Genomic DNA, 27,420 nt, shown 5'->3' with positions numbered 1-27,420 from the left:
TCCAAGGCCAGGTTGGACAGGGCTTGGAGCAACCTGGGCTAGTGGAAGTTGTCCCTGCCCATGGTAGGAGGTGGAGTGAGATGGTCTTTAAGGTCCCTTCCAAGCCAAACCATTCTGGGATCCTGTGGAAGAACAGACCTGTGGAAATCCATGCTTTGGATTCTCAGTGAGTTGTGGCCTTTGCTTCTCAGTAGATACTTTAAAAAGTGGCACCAGACTTTCAGTCTTTCCTGCTCTGCCTTAGAACTCAACCCAATCTCTGGAAAAAATGCAGCAAACTTGAGATATTCAGCTCCATGTCCCTTCCAAAGCCTTCTAAGCCACACCTTTAATAACTATGGGTTTCTGCTTACCTATTTCATGCCTGAGCTTTTCTCATCTTGGAATATTCTTGGGCTGAGCGACTTTCCGTGGTGAGAAGTCCCCCGAGCTAATTATGCCACGCGAACGAAAATTTATTTTCATTTATTAGTTTGAATTTTCTGCCTTTATGGGAAAGCAGGTTATTTATTAGGGTAAAGAAATAACTCCAGGGCTTTCTGTAGTTATGGCTTCTAAAATCACCTTCTCGCTGAAAGAAATCAACAATTAAAGCTGGCTCGGAGTTACATCACTGCTTAGACATGATAGATATGCAATTTCATAGTTTTCATTACAGAAAATAGGCAGCAAAGTACATCAATAAACTATCTAATGTGAGGGGAGACTGATAAAAGCGTGCTATTAGATTCATTAGTGCTAATCAGGAGGGAAGCATCGATGGGGGCTCGTTGATAACGCTCCGTTGAAGGAGCTCTTCCTCAGGGTGACTGATGTTCAGGGGGGTGGGAGCACTGAAAAGGGACTGAGAGCAAATGTGCAACCTGCCATTGCCTCCAAGGGAAGGGGAAAAAACCCTCAGATGAGATCATATAATGAATATTTTTATTACTTATGAGGGCAGAGGAGAGCCCTTAATGGCAGCAGATGAGGTGGTGAAGGGATGGGGAGGAGGGAAGATCTAGGGGAATATTTCCAGTGGGAATGTGATGGACACTGATTTATAACTGTGGCATTTCCCAACATGGGGGGAACAGGGGAGAGTTGGGGATGCAGCCAAAGGTGGAGGAAAATCTGGGAACTCCTGGCACACAGAGGGAAGGGAAGATCAGGACAACAACCCCTGTAGGTGCAATGAGGTCTCTTTGGGTAGGAACCAATCCAACAAATTCCTTGTCACCTTAGAATCCCAGATCCTGGTTAACTTGGTCACAGCCAGTGAGTTGGTCATAGGAAATAACTGTGGGGGCTGACCATGTCAAAGTAATTTGGAATTTCAGTGGGAGGAATTAAGCATGAGTTCCTCCCAAATTCACAAAGGCAAAACCAGGGAAATCTGGGACGTTTGTTAGGAACTTACTGGAAAACTTGAGGGCCTGAAAGTTAAGGAGGAAGCCTGGAAGTTGGTTGACAGGGAAAATATGACGCAAAAAATCCCAGCTGTGGCAGGGTGACTAAACATATCTGAGCATTAAGGTGAGAACCTTCCAGGAAGGAGAAAGGAGCAGAAGGGATGTGAAAAAGACTAATCATCAAAAAAAGCTGGGACACAGAGGTTGGGAAACGTGGAGAGAATGAAAATGGGGAAATTCCAACTTAACTGGAACTCACCAAATATATTGAAACCTCTGACAAAAGGCTGTCCCCAGAACCTCATTTCTACTTTGTTCTCTCCTTGAGTAGCTAAAGATTGGAGCTGATCTGGGCAGGAGCAAACCGACAAGGAATGAGTTTCCAGGGATTGTGCTGCAGGTTGGAAGGGAGGCAGAGGAGATGCAGGACCAGAAAGGAGCTGGTTGCAGAAGGCAAATGTCAGCCTGTGGGATGAGGGTGGGAGAGGGGAGTGAGACAGCACAAATATTCTCTATCCCGAATCCTGAGATCCTTCCAGTGGTTTTCCATGTCTCCTGCCAAGGACTGGATGTCCATCTGGTGGGGGTGTCATCCAATGGAACAGCAAAGGCAGTGCCTGAGGGTATGGAAGGGAACAGCAGTGAGTGCAGCAGGTGAGATGTTCTGAGTGCAGCTGTGCAGGAAACTGTACAACAGGGCTGGGAGGAAAAACTGGAGATTACAAGGAAACCTGTGGAAAAGGGGGGAAAAACTAGAACAGGGGTATGCTCAAACCAGGAGGCCTTCTGAGGAGATCAAAGCAAGGGGGGCACTGGGAGAACCACATGGTGATTATTGACAGGGAAGGAGATCCTACAGGACTCTGAGGAAAGACTGGGAGAATTGGGACTGTTCAGCCTGGAGAAGAGAAGGCTTTGGGGTGACCTATTTGTGGCCTTCCAGGACCTGAAGGGAATTACAAGAAAGATAGAGAGAGACTATTTCCAAGGGCCTGGAGTGACAGAGCAAGGGGGAATGGCTTCAAAGTGGCAGAAAATAGGGTTAGGTGGGATATTGGGAAGAAATCCTTCAACATGAGCATGGGGAGGCCCTGGCACAGGTTGCCCAGAGAAGCTGTGGCTGCCCCTGGATCCCTGGAAGTGTCCACGACACAGTTGGACGGGGCTTGGAGCAACCTGGGCTAGTGGAAGGTGTCCCTGCCCATGGCAGGGGCCAGAAGGGGATGATCTTTAAGGTCCCTTCCAACTCAAACAATTCCATGGTGCTGTGAAGATCCACGAGCTCAGTGATCACCTGCTGGGCATGATGTTCATCCCAGGAATGGTCACCCACTGCCCATCCTCAGGGCACACTCTCGAGCGCTCCATTTTTAGGCACAGCTTGTGTATCCTGCAGAACCACCACCAGCTTGGGACTTCCAGTGGACACAGGTCTTTGGTATCTCTTCATGATGCACAAAGGCATCCCAATTCCAGGGGCATCACCTTTCCTTACAGCACAAGACTGAAAATGAAAGCAAGACTTCCTTTGTGACATCTCAGAAAGACAGATGGAACCTCTTCCCTGTGCTTCCACGCTGCCACAGCCCCCAGCAGGGGTGCAGGGGGTCTGCTCCAACCTCATCCCTGCCATCCTTCTTGGCAAAGGGCACTGCAGCTCCATTTCCCCATCCCATGGATCACAGGACTGGCTCTGTGTGTCCCTGTTGCCCGGCACTGCTGCCGTTGGATCCGGGAGTGGCCAGCTTGCTCAGAGGGAGAAGGACAGATGTTGGCAGGGGCAAAGCAGCAGATCAAAAAAGCACACAGAACTCAAGCAGGCAGCAGGATCCTCCCTGGGCTCTGGACAAATGTTGGCTGGGCCAGCTCCAGCAGCCTCCTTTCCTAAGCTGTCCCACTGAAGGTGAGCGGTGACAAACCGGAGCAATTACTCACCACGTTACTAATCACACCACTTCCCTCCCCCGCTATTGATTGTGGAAACACTGTTTGAGAAGAGGAAAAAAAAAAAAAGGGAAAGAAACCTCTCCCAACCCTTCATTGCTGTAATACCTAAATGGAAATTTAATCCCCCTTCCATCCACCATTCCCTCACCGCATTTATTTTCCAGACACATCTTGATTGTTTTGTTTACTGCTTACTGTGTTTATGATTATTTTAATAGCGAGTGTTGCACGATACATTTTGTATGAAGGTCACTGCTCAGATATTCTCCATAGATGCTTGATTTTAGCAGCACTGATTCATAATGAATTCACACCAGCTTCTTGCAGGGGGTTCTCTCCATTTCCAGACGGGGTCCCGTTGTAATCCCACATTAGCAATGTGCTGAATAAATAACATTATCTGCTGTGGAATTGAGCTGCAAACAGTGTAAAGGCCACTGGGAAGTTGCTGAGGCTGATCATTCCAGGCAGAGGTTAATGCACTGCCAATAAACAGGGACAGCAGTGCTACTGGAGCAGTTGGTTCACCGGAAGCCCGAGACAGGGTAAATGGAAGATGTCAGGAATCCTTGTGTGTGCCCCAGGCAGTTCCTGAATGAGCTCTGAGACACCAAACCTCACTTACAGAGAATTTGCCTTTCTTAAGTGGCCATTTCTCCCCAAATCTTGCTCTCAGCCTGCTGAAATCATCAGTATTTGCTCTGGTGTGCTGAGCCATGAACGCTGTCGGTAGGCGCTCAGTGAATCCTTGATGCTCCCCACGTTCCCCTTGTCCTGCTCCATATTTATGAGACAAGGCTGGTTTTGTCTTCTTGACCTCCTGGCGTCGGGTCCCCTCCTGGCTCTGCCCTGAGTTCGTGGGGAGGGGTGCTGCAAGTTCTGCTTGGCAGAAATATTCCTTCCGTGAGCCGAAAATCCACTTGTATCCATCGGACAAGGTGTGATGACCACTGGGGAGCAGGTCTGCCCCAGCTGTGAAGGTAATGGCTACTGAACAAGGATCCAACCTGCTTCCAGGGGAGTTTTAATGGATTTTCTGAGCACCTGGACCAACCAGGGAGAGGGAGAAGGGTTATACTAGCACAATCATCCCTCTAGACATTGGCAGATCACAGAGTGTTGGGGTGAAGGATCCGTTTCCATGTGAATTAATTTGGGAGCCACGTAACGCTCCCCACAAACACTCCCTCAGGCTCCAGATCAGGGCCTTTGTTCTCTGTCTGTAGAATCATGGAATCACTAAGGTTGGAAGAACCCTCTAAGATCATGGAGTCCAACCATTCAGCATCACTGCCAAGGCCACCACTAGCCCATGTCCCCGAGTGCCTCATCTACGTGTCTTTTAAATTCCTCCAGGGTTGGTGACTCCACCACCACCCTTTTCATGAAGAAATTTTCCCTAATATCCAATCTAAACTAGCCTTGGCACAACTAGAGGCCGTTGCCTCTTGTCCTGGAGTTTCTCTGTATCCATGGATTTTTCCTCTCTGCTCTTGTCTACTCTGCCCTTGAGTCCAAGTGGACTCTCAGCCCTCACCATATCCTTTGGCACAGGCACCATCCAGGGAATGGATGGAACTCACCCAGGGAAACTCAGCTCCTTGTGTTTGTCTGAATCACTTTGTGATCACAGCCCTTCTGATCCTCTTATTCTGGTGCAGGAAGAAAGGATTATCCAGGAATACCAATGGATTTGTAGCTCATGTTGCTGTGGAGAGCTGTGCTCTGCTCCAGCTTTACTGCTCCTTACTACAGGGAATGGGATGGCAAGGGCCCTGATGGTCTCTCAGGTGTATTCACCTTCAAGCCTTATTTGAAACGTCTGGATCCAAACCACCTCTGGACACTTTGGGGTGCTTTTCCACCTTCCTTTCTTCCTGGGAAGTGAACATTGAAGAGCTCTGGGCTCGGTTCCCATCTCCTGGTTGTGATTAGATGCTTGACAGCTCAGCCCTGGCAGAGGAAGGGATCCCTCCAGCTCCCCCCCAGCTATTATTGTTTGGTTTGGAATGGTCTGGGATCCATTAGCGTGAGGCAAAAAAAAAAAAATCACAGATAATAAAAAAAACACAGCTCCTAATGATTTTCTCTGCAGTCTGGCTTCTATTTCAACAAAACACAAGGAGAACTATCCTTCCAAAAGTTCCTGGAGAACAGACAGACACAAATGTTTGACTCCACTCCACAGGCCTTGTGCTTTCATCTCAGGACATCAGGAGGCACCACATTTATCTTTGCATTCCTCATCTTCTATCCCTACCACCTGCTGATACCTGGGGCCATACCTGGATGGGATTTCTCCCTGTTTAGGAATGTTTTTACCAATGTCTTCCTCTTCTGCTGCTCTGTCCCAGAGCTCTGGGAGCGTTTCATGGTTCATTTTCTCCAGGAAGGGTTTTCTCATTGAAATGCTCAGCGATGCAGCCACTGAAATGGAAGTGGGAATTACAAACAAAGGGAAAGGAGCTGGAAAAACAAAGCCCTGATTTACCTTGGCCACACAAGTGTTTGTTCTTCCCTGCAAAGGCAATCCAAGTGCACGGCCAGGCAGGTTGGCAGGGATCCTGCCCTGTCACAAGGAGATGTCCACAGGTACAACCAGGAAGGAAAAGCCATTCCAGGGACTATGCAGAAACTCTGGCTGCCAAAACTGGTGTTTCTAATTTTCTTAGTGGACAGTAGAAGCACTGAGAGTGAAAACACATCTGCCACATGGCCCTATTTGAGCATATCTGGGTAGGGTGGGCAGAAGTGGAACCTAGCATTGGTGGTCAAAGAGGTCCCTCCTGCCTTTGGAATCCCACCCAGGAGCCAGAAGCAGCCTGACTTGTCAGCTTTGCCAATCTCAGCATCTCACCTCCTCCATTTTGCTCCTCTAAAATGAAATCATGAATTGTCTAGGATTCCTCATGGGCTCTTTGGACCAGGAACTGTCCCCATCTGGCATTTAACCCTGGAAGGTGAATCCTTTCAGACTTTGTCCTGAGCTGATCGTGAGGACAAGTTGATTCTAGCTCTGAGTCATTCCCAGAGAGATTCCTTCTCTCTCCAGAGGGTACAAAGGGGTCCAACTCCAGAAGACAGCAATGAGAAGACTTCGGGAATGAAGTCCTGGTTAAATAGCATGGAGGGCTCTGGACACAACTCCAGTCCTGGAAATGAACAAGGCCATTTCTCACACCCTTTCTACAGGCAGAGCGGGGATCTGGAGCCTGAGGGCTGGACACATCGAGGCTGATGCTTGGTGTGCTACAGCTCATCCTCCCAACTCCCCACCTCCCAAAAAACCACGTGCAGCCCTTGGTGTGACACGAGGGGCCCGTTGGGCAGGGCTGGGGAACATCTCTTGGGATGCTGTGACAGGTTTTGATGATCTCTGCTGCAAGATCAAAGAAAAGTAGAGACCAGAATCTGCTCCCAGAGCATCCAGGTCTGGAGAATCACTTCATGATGTGAAGCTGAAGGAACCCAACTCAGCTCCACTGATACAGGTGAAAAGGAGGGTCCATGAAATTATGCAGGCACAGGGTGCTTGGTCAGGACTTTTCTCTTCCATGCCATAAATTAAAAAAATACATTGGTAACATCCTTCTCTCTCCTGTCCTTGTCTGTAACAGATGCATTCTGTCTTTAGGTTGGAAATATTAGCAATAATTCATATTTTGGCTAGCTGTAGATATCTGGGTGACCTTTAGCAGCCTGTGATATATAGAAAAGCTGATTACGTGTTCCTCGGTTTCATAGAAGGGATCAATATGAACAAGATTATGAAAAAATGCAGTTTCATTTGGTTTAAACACACTGACAGTGGTTTCTTGAAGAAAACTCTTGTACCTCCAGCACTCGGAACAAGGATTGGAAAACTGGCAGGGAGTCACCTTGGTGTCACAACCAGGGCTTTAGACACAGCTGTAGAACTTCTGCCAGGATTCGTCCAACCAATAAACATCTGAAGATCTTCATTCTGTCAGTGCTTGGTTGGAGAGAAGGAGCTGAGGGCCCTGAGAGCAAAGCTGACCACACAGCAGAGATGATTCTGCTGCTGCTGCATCCCTGGGTGGAGGTTGTCCTCTACCACGGGGGTTTCTGTTTGAAACCTCCCTATTGGATTTCCTTGTGACCTTCCTCTTGGTGCAGCTTGTTGGAACAGCTTTGCCTGCTGTCCATCAGCAGCATTTTCCGTGGTAATTCAGGCTGGGGCAGTAGAAGCCTCTGCCAAGCTCTGGATTAAGTGCAAGTGTTGGGGAACAAAGCAGGAAAGGCTCTGAGTGGGTGGGTGGATTTGTCCTCTACCTGCAGACCCCAGAGGTGCTGCTTTGACTGGGGATCCTGGGGCAGGACCAGGATTTTCAGGCTCTCACTCTGAAGTTTTTTTTCTCTTATCCCAGTTATTACAGTAGGAAGGACACCTACTCAGATATAGCCTGGTTATATAATATAATTTCTTCCCAATATCCCATCTAACCCTATTTTCTGGCAGTGGGAAACCATTCCCCTTGTCCTGTCACTCCAATTCCTGATGAAAACTTGAAAATCCTACAATTCAGACCCGAGCCTGGTCCCCAGGGCTGATGGAGCAGCTCCAGGTGTGCTCAGCACATGGAGCTTTAGCCTGACCCCTCCTCCCCAGGAACACATGGCTCAGTTCTCACCAGGAGCTGTCCCCATCCCATAGTGTGACAGTGTGACATGATCTCTGTGGCACTCCTGGTTCGCTGCACCCTCTGTGGGTTTAAATAAACTTGCCAAATCCTCCTGGTTCCTACCTTAAGGAATGTGCAGTTTTGCCTGCAGGTACATGAGCACATAATCCAGTGAAATCAGCGTTTGGAGTCGATGCTGGGCTGTTCCCATGAAAGATTATTGTTGCTGTGATCATATATTTGGGTCGTTGGGAGTGTGTAGATGTGAGTTTACTCCTATTCCATATCCTGCACTTTAATTGAAATGTTTTGCCATTGTTTCAGTTGGATCCATAAAAAGAAAATCCATCCCAGTCGTATTTCCTCACAAAGGACCATCAATGAAAACAGGATGCAGAAAATTCAAATCCATCATCCTGTCCACAGGAATGACAAATCCAACAAGTGGGAGGGGTGGGCTAGATGATCTTTGAGGTCTTTTCTAACCAAACTATTCTAGGATTCCATGAAGTTTATCAAGGATTACAGTCTCTGTCACGTGGCTTTAACAGAGCTTGTGCAGTGAGGTTTTTTTGGGGAGGCTCATGCCAAGCACCTCAATTCTCTTCTGAAAGCTATTTGTAGCATTTTAAAAGGGCATCAAATATTAGGACTGTCCAGTGGGGACTGTGGGGTCCAGCAGTGCAGTAGCTCATCCCCCCTTGAACTCCCACCTTGGCCTCTGACAGCCACATCCTTCACCCCCTGCCAACATCACCCTTTGTCTTCCCTGAATGCTGCCACTGCCTCTCCCCAGTTTCAGGGAGGGCTGATCAGGTTTTTGCTTAACCTGAACATTCCCAATCCTTGTTTACGTTGTTTGCTGTGGGTTCTGGCCTGGAGCCCAGAACTGGCCATGTTTGCTCAGTGCTCTGCACAGTGGACAGGGGCTGGTGGAGTTATCTCCACGATCCCAACCCAGCTCAGTGGGATCAGAGGTGGGGAATGAGGCAGAGCTGGAAGATGGCCCAGCTTTGCGTTGATCTGGGGTGTTCTGCAGGCAGAGAAGGGCCTTGGATGGAGGGTTTCAGCTGCCCACAGAGGTGCCCAGGGTCAGTTCCAGGAACATCCACCTCAGGTATCTACCCTGGGCTGCTGAAAGTCACTTCAGGAGTGCCTGTGACCTCGTAACATCTCTGTGTTATTTCCCAGCCCTGTGTGGACATCCCAGACAGATTCAGGTACTTCCAATAGTGTGGGAGACATGGCTGAGGGTAAAATACCATGGAACGATTTGGGTTGGAAGGGACCTTAAAGCCCACCTCATTCCAGCAGAACTGCCATGGGCAGGGACACCCTCCCCCAGAGGATTTTGAAGGCAACAGAAGCTCTTCCATGTGAGAGTTCCTGTGCTCCTTGACATGAAGAACTGAATACCCAGAGACACTTCCAGTAGGTTTCAACAGGAGCTTTGGGTCCAGGAGGTCCTGTCCCACCTCCTGGGGGTCCTGTCCTACCTCCTGGGCATCCTGTCCCACCTCCTGAAGGTCCTGTCCCACCTCCTGGGGGTCCTGTCCCACCTCCTGGGGGTCGTCTCTCACTCCTGATGTGCTCACAGGCATTGCTGGAGAACTTCCCGCCCACCCTGGTCCTTCCCCAGCCGTCCTTTCCTTTCCCACCTTTCTGCAGGAATGCGAGTTCCAGGCGCTCCTGAGCCGCTGAAATCCAGGCAAAGCCATTTCCTGAGCTGGAATGGGGCACAGAAAGGCAGTTCGTGCTGGAGTGTTTGTGCTGTGGCTCCGAGCCAAGGACAATTAGAAACATCTCCTGCTCACCCTTCCCCCCGGGAGCGAATGGCACTGCTTGTCCTGTGGGTTAAGGAATGGCAGTTTTGGCTGTCAGGTCGTGCTCAAGTTTGCTGATTGCAGGGCTTTGGGGCTGTGCTATTACAAAAAACTGTGTTTGAAAAAAAAAAAATGCTCTTAATCCCTGTTTTATGAGCCACGAGATGGGGAAAAAAAGGCAAAGGCACTTCTTTCTGGAGAAGTAGCAGAATCAGCAGCTCCAGCGACAGCAATGCATTTGTACCCTCCAGTTTGAGCAAAGTCAAAGTGGAAACTACAAATAAAGGTGTTTCTGAACTTCTCAGGGCTCTCAGAATAACACCTCAGTGGGGTAGCTGTTTCCCCTCCTGCTGCAGCCCCGTTTCTCTCTCTCTGTGTCTTCCTTTTTTCCCATTTTTAGCCCAGTGATGTGGTTTCATGGCGTCATTTTTCCCAGTCCTGTGGGGAGGGACAGAAGAGAGGCCACGGGATCAGCTCCAGCTACCCCACCAAAACTGCAAGGAGTTAATTTTACTTGCAGGGTGAGAAGCTGCTCTGCCTGTTTGACAGACTCCAGTCCATATCCCACTCCTAATATATCCCTAAAACACTGACACTCCACATGACCATTGACCTGTGGGATGAGGGGCTGAGCTGGACCCACCAAATCAACCATGGGCAACACTCCAGGTGCATGGAGGTTTGCTTTGCCTCCAAGAAGAAGCTCAGCTGGTGCTTTGATGAAGGACTCTGTATGTTGTTTGAGGTCCCTGTCCCCTCCTCCTGCTCTCCCCAGGCCTCTCTGACCTGTTGCTTTCTGCTTTGGGGTCTTTTCCCACCCCAGCCCAGCACCATCTGCTCAAACCCCTGTAACCCTTCAGCTTTCACAGAAATAAAGCTTAAGGGATCAGTGTTAATGAACACATTAACATCTCAGCCAGCTTTAACCTCAGTTGCTGGAAGAAAAAGGTCTACAAAATACTAAACCTCCTAAAAAAAATCAATGGGAGAAGGGGGAAAGTGGCACGTGAGCAATACCCTCACAGGGAGGGGGAACTCGTCTCACAGGCCATTTAACCCTCATCTCCTCTACCTAAAGCAATCCGGGTCATTCAGACGTGGCTGAGTTATGGAAAATAAGACACTTCTGAAGGAAACTCATTTTTTTCCCAAGCCATGATGGGGCACAAGAGGCAAATACATCCCCAAATGCCTGGGAAAAGCAGGCAAATGGGAAAGCACAACGAAAAACGGAGCCAGGAAATAAACTTTTTAAAGCTGGGGGCATTTCAAGCTGCCTCCACATTCTCTCCCAGCTTTATAGCATGGTAATGAGCACCACGGAGAATGAATCACCTTGTGATGCAGACAGGCTGAGGAAGAGGAGGCATTTTAGCTGGTTCTATCCTCCAAAGGTTAATTCCTGCATGTTACCTTGGTTTAATCGCTTTCCTTAATCTGCAGCAAGTCCTCACTGACAGACATTAAACCCTTTTGCTGCCTTGCAGTAACAAAACAGTGGTTGAAGCCCAGCAAGGTGAGAAATGGAGCTGTGGGTTTGCTGGGTGGGGAATTCCAGCAGCACCCAAAGGGTTGGCAGCAAAGATCAGGAGATAAGGAAATAAATTGAGGAAAGGCATTTGAAGCTGCTGCTGTTCCTTTCCCTCAGCTCTGGCCCCAGAGGTGGATGTGGATTTGTTTCTGCTCTGGTTCGGTGGCCGTGATGGGCTGGGGGTGGCCAGGAGGAAGGAGAGCTCCGGCTCTGGCTTGGGGACACCTGGAATGCTGAAGGCCTCCCACTCTGACACTACCACTGGCCTCTATTCAAGCCCCTCATGACAAAAACACAATGATTTTGTGTGAAGTGAAAGTCAAAACTAAACTAGGAGCAAAATCAGCCCCGACTGTTTTTACCTCATGGAAATGAAACATTTTGATCCTGTCAAAACAAACCGAGAGAGCTGAAACAATCTGTTTTGATACTTCCCAGTCAAAATCAACACATTTCCTTCAAAATGTTTTGATTTCAGTCCGACTGCGTTTTCCTGCGGGGGGAAGAAAAGCCCATAACACTCATCTGAGATGTCTCCTACCAGCTCCAGTGCTGAATTTATTACAAGAACCTCACAGCAGGTCTAGAGGGTGGTGAGGGAGCAACCACCACACTAGGTATTGGAAATGCTTCCATTATTGCTGTGTTATGATGGGAAAGGAGGAAAAGGCTTTCTGTGTATTCCCACAGACTAGGAGAGTGACCCCTAGGAAAGCAGGATGATGGTGCTGTCTCATCTTCTCTGATCTTTAAATGGAAAGTGTCCTGAAGAAGCCACTGGACTCTGTGCAGGGATAATGGGATAAACAGGAATTTGCAGAGGAAAATGACTTTATAAATACAGAGAAAATGGAAAAGAGTGAATTGGAGGGAGTTGCCACCAAACTCTCCTTAGAAAGACAGCAAGGGACTGAAGCAGGAGGTGAAATATCTCTGTGAATTTCCTGAGGATGCACATGCAGCCCAGCCCAGGGGACAGGGTTTAGAACCTCATCCCTGGCTGCAGACCACTTGAGGGAGGGATATTGGGACCACTATCTGCAGGATTGGCCTCATGGTGCCGGGTCAGTGCTGAGCCACAGGGCCACCACCAGCCCTGTCACTGGGACAGGCACCACCAAAACCAGACTTCCATCAAGGGAAGATTCTGAGGCCCCTGGCTCTCACCTGAAAGCTGAGGAGCAGCTCCTGTTCCTCTGTCCATCCACAGCCCTTTCAGGTCAGTGGAACACCAGGGGAGGTCACTGGGCTGGCAATCAATCCAAGGGCTTTGGATGTGGTCCCAAGGCAGATTCCAGGCCCTGCTGCAGCCTCACGTCCAGGAGCATCTCCCTCCTCCACCCCCTCCTGCTTCACTCTGATCAACCCAGAACAAAGGACAAAGTTTGCTCTGCTTTTCTTTCAGCACCACTCTTTGACAGCCCAGATGCCTCTGATCCTGAATTCTTGGCACGTGGCTGGATAATGCACATGGAGCCAGGCATGGACTTCATGACATTCCTGCACTGTTATTATCTCTTGATCTGCTGATTGCATAAAGCAGATAATTCCTCTCTGTGTGTGCTCTGCTCTGCCAGGGTCACCCACTGCCCCCTCAGGAAACAGGATTTCATCCCAATATTTCCTCACCCAGTAATGATGGAGCTGCTCAGGGGGTCACGCAGTTAAACCATCCCCTTGTGGGGGTGTGACAGGGGCATTATTACCCCCACAGCAAGGTCAGAGCTTTCTCCTGTGTTAATTAATCAGTGAAATAAAATAGTTTGTTCAGCTAATGCCCGTCCCTGGGAAAGCAAGGTACTTCTTAAAATGCAGCAGGAACCAGGTGGGGTGTGACATGTGCCATGAAGGTGTGGCCGAATCTCTCAGGCTCAGCCTTGGCCACTGTCCTCACTGTTTCAGGCAGGATTTTCCCTCCAGGGAGGAGGACACTGCTGCTTCATGACTTGCAATTCTGGGAAGGAGGAATTAGCTGGAGCCTTCAAGGTCTTATCCACAGATGGGGCAAGTGTGTGGAAGGACCCCGGTGGACTTTACAGGTTTTGAATGAGGAGGAGTTGGTTACTTGAAGTCTTTGAATCATGGAATGGTTTGGGTTGGAAGGGAAATTAAAGCTCACCCAGTTCCACCCCCTGTCATCAACAGGGACACCTTCCACCAGCCCAGGTTGCTCCAAGCCCCATCTAACCTGGCCCTGGACACTTCCACGGCTGGGGCAGCCACAGCTTCTCTGGGCAACCTGTGCCAGGGCCTGACCATCCTCACAGGGTAGGATTCCTTCCCAGTATCCCATCTAAATCACAATGGTGGGTTTAGGTTTGGCAAGACAGGGCAGGGAGCAGGTCTAGGAGGTAGAAACATCTTTCTTGGTTGGGCTGGGGCTCCCACAGGGCTGAGATGCCCTGGACTTGATGGGGGTTCTGCAGGGAAAGCTGAGCTCAGACAGCCCCCACTGCCAGCAGTGTGTGACAGGATCCAGCTTCTCCTGGAACAGGGAAAAGAATTAAAACTCTGCTTTGGTTGGATGGTTCCCTCTCTGAGCTCCATTAACTTTATTGACTCTACAGTGTACCAGGGGACAGGAGCTCTCCTGGAGGCTCTTCCACCAGGGATACCCACGGGGAGTGTGAGGGAGCCAACACCAGGAGGGGTTTCTGACCTGGACAGGCTTTGGGGACTGGTTTGCCCTGTTCTTCTCCTTCATCCCATCAAAACACAGGAGCTGCCCCCATCTGATTAACTCTTTCATCACCAGAAGGGGGGACAAACCCTATCCCTCACCCAGACCTCACATTCTGGGGAGGAATTTGGCTCTGAGAAGATGTCCGTGCTGGAAATTCCTTGTTATCAACTTGCAGGGAATAACAGGGAAAATCTGCTCAGCTGCAGATATAAAGAAAGCAGAGGGGGAGAAATCACCAAATCCCAAAATGGCTTGGGTTGGAAGGGACCTTAGAAACCATCTCCTTCCACCCCCTGCCATGGGCAGGGACACCTTCCACTAGCCCAGGTTGCTCCAAGCCCTGTCCAACCTGGCCTTGGACACTTACAGGGATCCAGGGGCAGCCATAGCTTCTCTGGGCAACCTGTGCCAGGGCCTCACCACCCTGACAGGGAAGAATTTCTTCCCAATATCCTATATAACCCTATTTTCTGGCAGTGGGAAGCCATTCCCCCTTGTCCTGTCACTCCAAGCCCTTGGAAATAGTCTCTCTCCATCTTTCTTCAGGCACTGCAAGGCCACAATCAGGTCACCCCAAAGCCTTCTCTTCTCTGATCAATCCCAACTCTCCAGCCTTTCCTTCCAGCAGAGCTGCTCCATCCCTCTGATCATCTTGGGGCCTCCTCCAGACTTGCTCCAACAGGTCTATGTCCAGGGATGTAAAGGATGTGTCCCAGTGAATTCCATGTCAAGGTTAAAGTGCAGGAGGATCTCGCTCCTGTCCTGATCCTGGCTGTGCCTGATGAGCTCAGCAGTTTTCCCAATATTCCCAGAGAAACGCCTACATGAGAAAGCACCACATTTTCTTACCCCCCTGTCCAACAGAGCTGCATTAAAGGGCCCCACAGTGAGGTCTGGGGCCCAGAGCTGGAGCTGGATGATATTTAAGGTCCCTTCCAACCCAAACCACTCTGGGATTCTGTGAATCTGCATGGAATGAGCTTGCCTTCCTCCACAACACACCTGGAATCATACGGGTGGGAAGGAGACGTTTCCCCCCATGGGAAGCTGAGCCATGGGCAGAGGGTGCCCATGGGAATACCCCGAACATCAGAGAGGAGCTGCCCTGGGTAAGCACCCAGGCTCTGACTGTCACAGCAGGATGATGCTTCTTCCACTCAGAGACTGGAAAAAGAAGGTAAACTAATTCCAACCTGTCAATATTTCCTGAAGGAGACCCTCAGACAGGGTTTGTGTGGTAGATGTTGACCTCCTGTCCTGACCATGGAGACAAGGGGAGGGCAAACAAAGGAGGGGAATGGAAGGGATGAGACTGTGAGTGCTGGGGAGGGTTTGACTCAGAAAATGGGCTCTAACAGACAATTAAAACACACTCAGGCCAGAGGGGTCACCACGGGGACAGGAGTGGCTGCTCCAGCTGGGCACACCGACCTCCAGGCCTAGGGACGTGATGGAACCTCTTCGGAAACTCTTCTTCAGCAGGAAGGAAACACTCTGCATTATACCAACCAGTGAGGCACAGGGTGGTTTTGGCACAGCTTGCACAGCCCATGTGCAACCTCATCACCTGCCCACTGGAGCAGCTTCCAGAAACCTTCAGAGCTGTGGGGCAGGGAATCCAGCGGAGGTTTGGGTGAGTCCTTGTGGTGTGGGACAAGCCTGGCCCTGGGCAAGCCTCCCCTGAGGCTTGTCTTTTCAGGGTTGACCATGCCCATTGTACCCAAACACCAGCTCTGGTTTCTCTGGGGTTTTATAACTCAGCTCTGAAGGATGGAGCAAAGTCAGAGATCCAACTTGATCCAGCTGGATGGAAAACCCTCCCCAGTCTGTGAGAGAACTCCAGGAGGAATACAACAGGATTTGTCCCTCTTGGTTACTCTCAGGCACGTGGTGTGACCCTTGGGGTGGGCCTGTGCACGGCTGAGGGTTGGATTCTTGTGGATCCTCGATGATCCCTGTGGATCCCTTCCAACTCAGCACCTTCTGTGATCCTCATTCAGTTTTCCCAGGATCCCGTTACAATGATGCTTTCATTTTCAGAGTGTTTTCCCCCAAACTGACTGCTTTGGTTCATTTTTTCTCTCAGGTTTAATTTATTCCCTTCCCAAGCAGAAGGCATCAGTGAGAACACCACTGTGGCCACCAAACTGAATTTGGTGTTACCTTTCGAAGGCAAATCAGCAGCTTGTTGATAGCACAAGGCATGGGGGGGGTTATTGCTCTGCAATGGACTGTCTTGATGGTTCAGATATGACCTATTTTTACTGGGAATTCTCAGCTGTTCCTTAGAGATTCCAGTTTCCTCTGCACCACAAGGTTACTGCGGAATGGCTGCATCCCTCAGAGTTAGATAACAATTATTGGCAGATATAAATAGCTATTTTCACCAGCAATATTGTTTAGTGTGCTAAATGCTGCTTTAATTTGCTGCCTCAATTTAAAGTGAATTCCTGTCATGCATAGAGCAAAATAGATCAATTATATTACTACTAATTATTGTTATTATTTTCAACTGTGCTTCTCCAGCAGATTTAACAAATTTATCAATCCAGCTTGTTCACCTTCTTGAAGCCAAACCAGGCAGCCTGGCATGCAAATGAGCCTGGATTTTTAATGAGCAACAACGATAATTGCAACTCTTTTGTAATTATCTCACCCCAGACAGGCACGATTCATCATTTCTAGGCCTAAAGGCCCCAACATCTTCATCTTTCTGAGCATCCATACATAGTGCTGTACATTAAGAGCCAAAAAGTGGCATTTTGCAGCAATCCTTCCTGTCGGAGTCAGAACAAACAGGGACATATATAAATATTTCGAGAGAAAACACATTCAACAACCTGACCAGAAATTTCTTGCTGGAAACCCCAACTTTTCCAGCAATATTTGGAGCCAATATGTTAAAAATATCAGAAAATATCTTCATTTTCTCCCTGGCTCTGATAAATAGCCTTTTACATATGTGTTCCTAGCCCCAAAATAAAAGTTCAAAGCCTATAAACTATATGGCACCTCTCCTGCCTGCCTCTAAGTGCAGCTTTTCTACATCAGGATTCCTTTATCAGGAGGTCGTAAATCACAGCCATTGCCATTAGGGAGGGGGAATCTGATAGGGCTGTGCCAGGGCAGGTTCCAGCTGAAGGTATTCAATTTGTTTACTCTTTTGACTGCAATAACCCAGCTGAGGTCAAATACATGCACATATAAACCAGCTTCAGAGCTGGGGGAAAAAATTAATAATAAACTCCTGGTAATGGGTGGGCAGAAATTCTATGTTTGGGGAGGGGTTTGATTTCCTCTGGAAGTGACACTGCAAAGCACCAGGAGGGAAAAGTTACAGGAGAAGGGAAAAGTGGAGGTTGTTGTGCAACATGGCAGATGAACATGAGCAGCCCAGGACAGAAGGCAGGAAAAGTGAAACCACAGCCCTTTCCAAGCACAGCAGGAACGGGAATCCTGCAGAGATCAGGAAAAAGGAAAAGAGAAACAGATTATTTCCTTCTTTGTTCACAGACAAAGCTTCTCCAGGAGCCCTAGCCATGAGCTCCTGCCAAATGCTTCGTTCAGCCTGGGAGATGGGCAAGGAAAAGCTTCCAAACAAGCTCAGGGAGATAGACAGTGAAGTTTGGCCTTTGGGATCATGGGTGGAAAACAGGATTGATGACACCTGTGGAGAAGTGGGATTTTTTTTTAGAGATGGGTCCCCACCCTTCATAACTGGCCCTCACAGAAATGTGATGAGAAGGACATTGTACTTGTGTGCCCTCCTGTGGCTTCCCAGGGCTTGGGGCTGGATTCTGCACCAAAAACCCCGGAGGTGTCCCAGGGAGAGGCCAGTCTGGCAGAGAAGGAATGGCAGGAATGAAGCTTTCCCAGCAGGGCACAACAGCCAGCTGGGACCCCCCCAGGGGTCTCTGCTGGGACTGAGAGTCTCTGGGAAAGGCAAAGTGATGGGAAAAGGTGAGCATTGCAAGGTTAAGTGTTTTCTGGGCATCACAGAATCCCCCTGCCATGGGCAGGGTCACCTTCAACTAACCCAGGTTGCTCCAACCTGGCCTTGGACACTTCCAGGGATGGGGCAGCCACAGCTTCTCCTATGGGCAACCTGTGCCAGGGCCTCCCCACCCTCACTGTAAAACCCTTCTTCCTTGTATCTAATTTAAACTTAATTTAAGCGTTTTTAATTTAAACCCATCATTCCCTCTCCTTGCTCCCAGGTGTCTTCCAGGGCACAGGAGTGGGCAAGGTCAGAGCCTCCCTGAGGGCTCTGCAATGAGTTTGTGCAGAACATGCAGCTCTGGAAAGACCTTTTCTCCAAGGATGCTGCAGGAAAAAAGGAGTCCTAAGTCCTGCTCCCTTCTCTCCAGGCAGAGCCACCTTGCTCAGATGTACCAATAAAACACAGCTTTAACCCTTTGGGGTGCCCTGGGAGGAAGGGGAAGCTGCTCTGCCACATGGCCCAGATGGCTCCACATCCTAGTTTGTGATACTGAATTCCTTGGCTTCAGGACATCCAACAGGGAAGAGCTGGAGAAGGATCTCCCAGGGCTGAGCTACAGCTACACCTCCTGAGTGATGGGGTGGTGCTCCTGCCCTCCACCTCCCATCTCCTTTGATCACAAATATGAAGCCATTAGAGAGTGTCCAAAGGAGGGAATGAAGATGGAGAAGGGCCTTGATTTGAAGCCCTGTGAGGACAGTGAGGGCACTTGGTGTGTTCAGCTGGAGAAGAGGAAACTGAGGGGAGACCTCACTGCAGTTCCAACTCCCTGGGCAGGGGCAGAGGAGGGGCAGGACTGAGCTCTGCTCTGGGGGAACCAGGGACAGCACCCAGGGAATGGCTGGAGCTGTGTCAGGGCAGGGTCAGGTTGGATCTCAGGACAAGGTTCTTCCCCCAGAGGGTGGTTGGCACTGAACAGGCTCCCCAGGGCAGTGGGCACAGCCCCAAGGCTGCCAGAGCTCCAGGAGGGTTTGGATGATCCTCTGGGGCACAGGGGTGACTCTTGGGGCTGGGCCTGTGCAGGGCTGAGGGTTGGACTGGATGGTCCTTGTGGGTCCCTCCCAGCTCAGATATTCTGTGACATTTCCCCAGTGCATTTATGAGCTGCAAACCCTTTGAATTGTCGCTCAGGCCAACAACCACTGTCCCCCCTCCTTCCAGGGAGGGTCCAAAGACATTTTCTCTGTGTTTTTAGACAACACACAAGTGGGTTGTGCCCACACTGTGATCCAGAGGGCGATGCCTGCTGCCAGATGTGAACATGTGGAGGTGCTGTAGCTGGGCACGGTGCCAGGGGAGCACTGGGATGCAGAGCCCCGAGCACAGGATGAGTGCAGGCAGTGTTCTGCTCTAGCAGATTGCCAATTTTACACAACTCCATCTCTCAAAACCCATGTAATGAAGAGAAGATGTTTAAAGCAACAAAAATAGGGAGAGTGTAATAAATGCAAAAGAGAATTATGTGGAAAATGCACTGAAGGAGTGTTTGTCTCACTGGTGAGACTCTCACAGTCTACTTGCTTCATGAATATTTAGAAACAAGAAGGTTGGCTACAAATGTCAGACTGAATGGACACAGTTTGCCTTTCTATAAATATTCCATTTTATTCCCAGACAGCAGAATGCAGAAAAGGAACAGCTCAGACCTTGAAAGCCCCCGTCTCTTGCTCCTTGAAATTGGTTTATTTGGACTGTAAATTCTTCTGGGCTACGTGATAAAGAGACTTTGCTTTCATCTTCCTCGGAGGTTGCCAAATCCCAGTGATAGGTTGGCCTGGAAGATAAAGGGGGTATTGTTGTAAATATTTCACACTCTTTCTGGAATCAAGAGCAACAACTGGAGAGAGAAGGGAAATCCAGGGACTGGTGGTATCAGTGTGAGATGAGCCCTTTTTACTGGCATCTGGTAAGTGAAGATTTTGTCCTTGGAAACAAATTCTCTCAGGACAAAACACACTGGTTTTGAGTGGAATTTGAAGAGGAATTGTAGATCAGATGTAAACGACAACATATTAGTCCTCCTATCCTGCTTCTGGGGGTGAATTTGGAGTCCTCTCATTCCTAAAGAGGTTGTTTGGATTTCCTGGCTGTTTCAACCAGTCCAGAGGAGCTTTGCTGATCCAGACTGGAGGATAAGTTAGGATTTCAATGGGAGATGGGAAACGACATCTTTGTAGGAACAGGTAGAGCAGGATCAGTCAGCTCAACACAGGCAGGATGGGACCCTCAACAGAGGGATCTGCAGGAGGATTCCCCTCCTCTCCCTCAAGGCCACGTGTCTGCTGGTTGTTCATGGGATTTACAGTCCTTCCTGTCCTCTTCCAGGCCCGGCTGGTACCCGGGATCCAATAGGAAAGAGTTTATAATTCATTAGGAGTCACTTATTTGCTGAATTAGGGTGGGTTTTCTCCTGATTTTCCACTTGCCTGGGAGCAGCGCAGCAGTTTTCTGAGCCCAGCCATTGTGGAGTGCTTGCTGACTAATTCCTACAAGGGCATATTGGCCAACAGACTGAATTCCCAGGCAGCTGGGAATTCCCATGTGCTAACCTGAAGTTTCCCAGAGATGAAAGGCTGTGTCTGTCCTGCACTGAACCTGCACATCCCAAAAATTCCAGTCAGGAATCACTGGTTTACAAGTCTTTGCAGCAGAAATGTCTCCAACTTGGCTTGGGGGAAAGGTACTCAAGCTGTGGAAGCAGGTGGTGTCCCTGAGGGGCGCTGAGTGTTCCCAGCTCCTGCTGGGCTTCCTGATCATCCCGTTTGGATGCTCAATCACTGGGTCCAAGGACAACCCTTGAACACCAAGGTAGGGGCAAATAACTCTCAAGTTGTCTCATTTCCTGAGGGTTTCATCAACCAAATCACTATTGCTCTCCCAACTTGAGCAAGACAAAACACCTCAAAACCACAAATGCAAGACTAGGGGTCATTTCAGAAAATCTGGGGCACAGCTTTAGCTCTGAAATATTGGTCTTCCAGAAAAAAAATGCGTTAAAAAGTTGGTTTTTTGAGATGGTTCTCAAAAAAACAGTGCACTGATAAATTCCCAGCGAATGAAAATTGGGATTTTGTTCTATTTATACCTTCAGCAAATCCACAGACAATGTAAATGGATTTGAAATATAAAAAGGAATGTATTAGGCAGACTAGTGAGAGGTAGTTACATCTCCTTCATAAACAGCCTGCAGTAATCCAGCCAAAATATTTCAGAACTAATTACTCTACAGCCTTCTAATCCCTAGTAGAGAAAAAAAACACCAACACCCCATATATTTTTGGAAGTTCATTGGAAGCATCTGTTTAAGATGATGTTAATCCTTCATTGCAAAATCATTGGCTGGATGATAATGAAACAGCCCTGTTTGTGCTCAGTGTGTTGAGACCTAAAACTCATCTTGGTTAAAGCTGCTTATTTCCTACAAAGAAACATAACTCAATCCCTTTCCTCCTTTGCTTTGCTTTTCTTTCTTCTGGTGAGAACTTTTCATCCCTCCTTCGCTTTTCTGGGTGGCGGCTGGCAGGGGAAAATGGCTCGAATCTCAAATTTCCAGATCAATGTGGCAAGGCTACTATTGATTTTGGCACGGGGGGGACAACCCCGGGGTTCACAGCAACCAAAGAGGACTTTTGATGTTTCTGGACCTTCTTCAAGTGGAATTTTTAAAACTCTCCCAACCCTCCCAAAGATCAGCCAGAGGAACTTTGCTCTGCAGCCGCAGGCAGAGCCACAGCACAGCAGGGGCCTGTCATGGCATGCCCTGATCCAGTGGGAAGCATTCCCTTCTCTCCCTTGGAGTCAGGGAAGGTGAAAACACCCTGGTGTGCCTCAGACAGGTTAAAGAAAACTCTTAGAACCTCATTTGCGGGAGGAGCAGACACAGCTCGGCCCTGGAAGTGCAGCCAGGTTGTGTCTCTGACCGGAGCCCTGGCTCTGCCATTCCTCTTCCCATAGTGTTTGCCAGCACCTTAAATCTCAAAATTGCTCACTCCTGAATGCCTGACTCTGTGACTTTGCTGCTCTTTAACCATATGGGTTTGTCTGTAATTTGAATTGAGATTCTGGAAAGGTCTGGATCCAATTCCTCTAATAGTCTCCGTGTTTCCACGCCGGCTCAGATCACTCCTGCAGTTTGGTGGGAGTTTGGGATGTTGCCCAGAGCAAACAAAAGAGGAGCTGTGGGGTTTTTCTTTTTTCTTTTTCTTTTTTTTTCTCTCTTTTTTTTCCCCCCTCCCATAAATTTTCCAAATTTCAGATTTATGTTTGGGGAGCCTTGACATGTTTTTTTTTTATCTTATTAAAGAAGATGGATGAAGAAGGAAATGGAATCCTCAGAGCTGCCAGACCTTGCCAGGCACCCTCCTCTTCCTCCATCTGCCACCAGCCTGGGACAAATTAAAAGTCCTCTCAGTGCTGTTTTTGGCCCTTTTTGAAGCCACCTATGTCATGATCAAGGGCCTGTATCTCCCCTCAGGAGCCCTAAAATCTACATGAGCACCCTAAAAATAACAGATGTGAGACTGGTGTGTGTCCCACCAAGTCAATCTGATATCCAAGGATAAGAGGAATCATTTCCTTACCTCCAAAAAGCATCTCAAGGAACTTAAAACTAAGATTTTGCAAGAGCTTGTCTCGAGTGTGGTCCTGCAGAACCCTTTTGTTTAAGATGTTGTTAATCCTTCAGTGATGGAGTGGGATGGGGTAGAGAATATCCTTCCAGACTGTGGGGTTTGTTCTACACCAAGGGAGACTGTGGATAAATGAGAGGGTGGGATCTGAACACATGGCAATGCTGATAATGTAATAAATAGGCCTGAACATAAGAATAGGATTGGTTTTAAGGGTGATGAGGGCAAAGCCTTAATGAGAGGAGCTCCTGTTGACCAATCCCATCTGGAAAGCTCTGGGTGGGATATCTCCCATCATGGCACAGCCTTTAACCAGCAGCTTCCCATGGCTGGGAACAGTGTCCAGATCCTTCCGGGGGTGTACAGTGAGGAGGTAAAACCCATGGAGTAATCAGGGATCCCCAGTTTTTCCAAGGAGCTGGGCTGGAGGGAGCCAAGGGAGAGGCAATAGGAGCAGGCTTAGGTTTGGAAAATGCACTGCTCAAGGAAAAATGGAGAGAACTGGGGCTGGTTAATTCACAGAAGGGATCACTGAAGGGAAAACCCATTGGGCTATGGGAAGGTGTGTCCAGTGTCAGCAAAGAAGAGAAGGGTTTATTCAGTGGGTCCGTGGAGGAGGACAGAAAGTGCAGCACTTTGTTCAAAGGGGGCACATTTTAAAGCCTTTTTGTCTCACAGACAAAAATATCTCCTCCTTGATGGGTATAAGTGAAGACTTTGGGAATGCCAGAAACAGTAAATGTTTTTCCTAAATATTGATCCAAAATGATTCCCCCCCCACACACACCCCGAAGAATCCTATATTTTTGTTGTTTTCCTGACTCTTTTCTTCTGGAAGGACCAAACAAGCCCGAACTGTGCAAACTTCGCCTTGTGACACACTGAGATGGGCAACTTGGTTTCCTGCCCTCAAATCTGCAGCTAAAATAAACCCAAACAATGCAGGGAGGGGGTGTCTTGCTTTTTATTTAACTGTTGAAACCCAAGCTGAAATATTTCAACTGGCCCCAGCAGCACCACCACCAACTGTTCCACATTCCCTGCTTGCTAAAATGTGCTCAGGCATAGCCATATTCCTGCTGGCCCAGTTTAGGGTGGGATGAGGGGGAGAAGAACCAATCTGGATCCTTCAGCTCAGCTCAGGGTGGAAGAGCTGCTCCCTGCTGGCCTTCCCAGGCCAAAAGAAATTTGAAAACCTGCTTTTTCTTTGGGTGTGTTTTGAAGCTGGTGCAGGGTTTTGAGCAGGAAGAGGACCTGTGAGCAGTGTTTTGGTGAGAGGTGTGGATGTGCATGGCAGGGAGGGTTTCAGCTCCCACTTTGCTTCCCAGGGCTCTTCCAACTGCTTGGACAAAGGGTTTTTTGGAATGTTGTGACACTGGCAGTGGGAACTGAGCTGGGAATGGTGGGGCACAAAGCACCTAAGAGCAAAACTTGTCTGCAATCCCGAGCTCTGCAGATGTGGGAGATCATCTGTTGGCATCTCACTAACCCAGAAGATTTCTTTTGAGCTCTTTAAACTTTGCAGACAACAAAAAAAGGAGGCAATGAGATAACAAAGGCTTCCCTTCTGAAAGCAGAACAATAAAGGCTATTGGTTCATCATTTGAATTTCTTGCCTAATGAAATTGGATACAGCATCAAATCCCCCCTAAGCCAAAAGCTAATTCATTTCCACATCTGAAAGGCATGTTATCAATTACTGACTGGAGATCTAATGATTTCCATCACTGGGTTTTATTCTGATACAAGGCCCTTGGAGGATTTATTGATGACTTGTGTGTAAAAGTCAATCCTGAGCTGGGTTCTGAGTTTGGCTCAGCAGTGTGTGAGCAGATACTGGAGCTTTGAACCACAGCTCAGCCAGGCAGATAAACACCTTCTTCTCATCAGCACACTTTAAATGAAACCTGAATCTGAGAGTTGCTCTTGAGTCCTCCAGATCTCCTGGACAACCTGCCCAAGGATATCAGCTGAGATGCAGGAGTGTCATAGGGAAGGAAGTAAGAAGTGTCCACAGTACCTCTCCAGGCTCCAATATTTGGGAGTCTTCAGGGTAATACAATAATTCCCAGCACCTATTTAATGAGGGCATAACCTGAAGTGCTCCCCAGCTTTGCTCTCAGGAACAAGTGGATTCCCTGAGCTGAAACATTAAAATAATACCTCTACCTGGTGTCAGCAGATTCCAGGCTGAATATATGGATTTTCAGACTAAGAATAAGGAACTGAGTTGATCTTATCACAGGAGGGCCGTGACAGCAGCAAGACAAACTGTCCCTTCCCCCTGCCCTGGCCTGTCCCAGCAAAGCCATGTCTGTAAAAATTCCTCCCAGACAAATGTCTTGTTGAGTTTTTCTGCCTATTCACAGGCTCAGGTTTTCAGGGTGACCCCAAGAAGCCTCCCATGACCCCCTGCTTTAGCCTGAAGCAAGTGAGAAAGCCACAAGGGCCACCAGGACACCAAGGCTGGTCACCAGCCCTGACTCACCCTCTGCCCTGGGAGAAACTGGAGCTGGTTTTCCTCTGTGTGGGGATTTGGGAGGGGAATATGAGTATTTTTGCCTGTTTTTTATCAGTACAAAACTCAGTCTGTCATCAGCTGTTTGCTAAACTCCCACCTAGGCCTGGCTTAGCCCCAGGAACCCCTGCTTTTCTCATTGTCCCATTTGCACATGGCCAATATGTTGGATTTGCCGCCCATGCTCGAGTAGGGGGAAGGTCACTGATGACAGGAGTTTCTGCTCCTTGTGCGCAGACAGATGGGGATTTATGGGGATTCTGGTGGTGCTGGGAGGGCTCCAGAGCCAGCACATGGCCCTGGGCTGTGCTCATCCATCAGATGTGGGATGTGCCCCACCAGGCTCTGTGGGACCTTCCTCAGGACAGGAACCCCAGGCAGGGGCAGTCAAAGGTGCAGAAGCTCCCTTGGGTAGGTCCACTGGGCTCCTACTGAAGCAACAAGACACTGATATAGCCCTGAGAATGGTTTTATAGGATTTTATAAAAGATCTAATCCCATATCCGTGCGTGGCAACAGGGGCTTTTTCCTCCTTTCTTATTGCATCCTATAAAAGCAGCTTCAGATTTTCTTAACACGGGGAATTTATAGAGCCAGAACCCCAATCATTATAAATCAGGCAGAGCACACAAAAACAAGAGGCAAAATGTACCACAGTACATTGCAAATCATTCAGTGTCAATAATCTACGTTGTTATTTGTAGCCAGCAAAGGAAATTGGAGTTTTTAATATGTAACACATTAACCCGAGTGTCTGCCTAAATGGGGCTGCTTTTTAACGTGTTGACATATTAACACAAGTACTCTTTCTCCAATTTCCCCAGCCTTAACACAACAATAATATTGTTAAATCATTAGCAGGCCCTTAAAGAAGTATTAATTCTCCCTAATGAAATAGTGAGTAACAGTCTGTGCTGTTGCCTCCCCAGCATTCACCTGGTCACACCTGCTGCTGCTCGGCTGTTGTGGCTGCAGAGAGCAAATGTGAGCTGAGCAGGGGTGCAAACTTTTCCACAATAATTCCAGAAGTCTGGTGGAATTGTGTTGGTTTGGTTTGCAATGACAGACGACAGGATGGTTGAGTTCATAGAATCATGGGATGTTTTGGGTTAGAAGGGACCTTAAAGCCTGTCCAGTGCCACTCCCTGCCATGGGCAGGGACACCTTCCACTAGCCCAGGTTGCTCCAAACCCCATCCAACCTGGCCTTGGACACTTCCAGGGATCCAGGGGCAGCCACAGCTTCTCTGGGCAACCTGTGCCAGGGTCCCCCACCCTCCCAGGGAAGGATTTCTCCCCAGTATCCCACCTAAATCACATCTAAAGCTGTGCCAGGGCAGGGTCAGGTTGGATCTCAGGGAAAGGTTCTTCCCCCAGAGGGGGGTTGGGCACTGAACAGGCTCCCCAGGGCAGTGGGAACAGCCCTAAGGCTGCCAGAGCTCCAGGAGGCTTTGGATGATCCTCTGGGGCAGGGGGGGTGGCTTTTGGGGCTGGGCCTGTGCAGGGCTGAGGGTTGGACTGGATGACCCTGGAGAAGTGGGCAGTGGTCAGCTCCATTCACCCCCTTCCTCCCGTGGCTCTCTTTATTTTGCTGCATTTTTTTCCTTGTTTAATATGGTGTTTTTATGGGCAGAATGTGCTCAGGGTGGTGTATAATGGGACCAACTGTGCAGAAATGTCATGCATGCGAAATCTATGCAAAGCCCCTGCTATGCTTTTGCCTGAATCAATTTAAGGAAGATGCTCCATAAAACAGGATAAAGCCAGATTAAGTGCATACAAATGAGGCAGCCCAGGCAAGGCTTTCAGAATTTGTTGGAGGCAGATGGAATACAAATGGAGGACGAGATTGCACGGGTGCATGTGCAAAACCCACTTGACAGATCCACCCAGAGAGCTCAGAGGGGAGAGGAGCAGCCTGACAAGAAGTCCCCTCACAGAGGTTACCTGAATTCCAGACACAAGGCCTGTCTGACTTCCCAGCTACGTGGCCTCCAGTTTTCCAGCATATTCCCTGGAAAGCAGCACAGGTTTTGTGAAAGCCTGTGGCAGCTTCATGAGAAATCAAATTAATTCTGTGGGGGGAAAAGCCGACCAGCATTGCCGGCCCAGCATTATTTGCTTTGCTTTTCTGTTCCTTTGATATCCTCCGATCACTCTCAGCTCTCAGCCTGCTGCAGATTTTCCTGCTGCCTCCACAGGATGGTGGATGCCATACGTGGCAAGGCTGGTATGCAAAATATCCCGGGAAATAAAG

At 48.8% G+C, this 27,420-nt stretch overlaps 1 long non-coding RNA gene across 1 annotated transcript; it reads right to left on the bottom strand.

Annotated features, from left to right (window-relative positions):
• Positions 1-493: 493 nt before the first annotated feature.
• Positions 494-9,700, bottom strand: LOC126646622 (uncharacterized). Its single transcript, XR_007630344.1, has 3 exons — positions 9,640-9,700; positions 5,624-5,765; positions 494-2,008 (listed from the first exon to the last, which is right to left on the bottom strand). It is a non-coding gene; the product is annotated as an uncharacterized LOC126646622 (long non-coding RNA).
• Positions 9,701-27,420: the final 17,720 nt, after the last annotated feature.

Source organism: Myiozetetes cayanensis, unplaced genomic scaffold (assembly GCF_022539395.1).
Source record: "Myiozetetes cayanensis isolate MyiCay16 unplaced genomic scaffold, myiCay2020 scf36, whole genome shotgun sequence".
Lineage (NCBI taxonomy): Eukaryota > Metazoa > Chordata > Aves > Passeriformes > Tyrannidae > Myiozetetes > Myiozetetes cayanensis.
The sequence above is the reverse complement of the archived record's forward strand: the minus strand, read 5'-3'. Positions and strand labels throughout refer to the sequence as shown.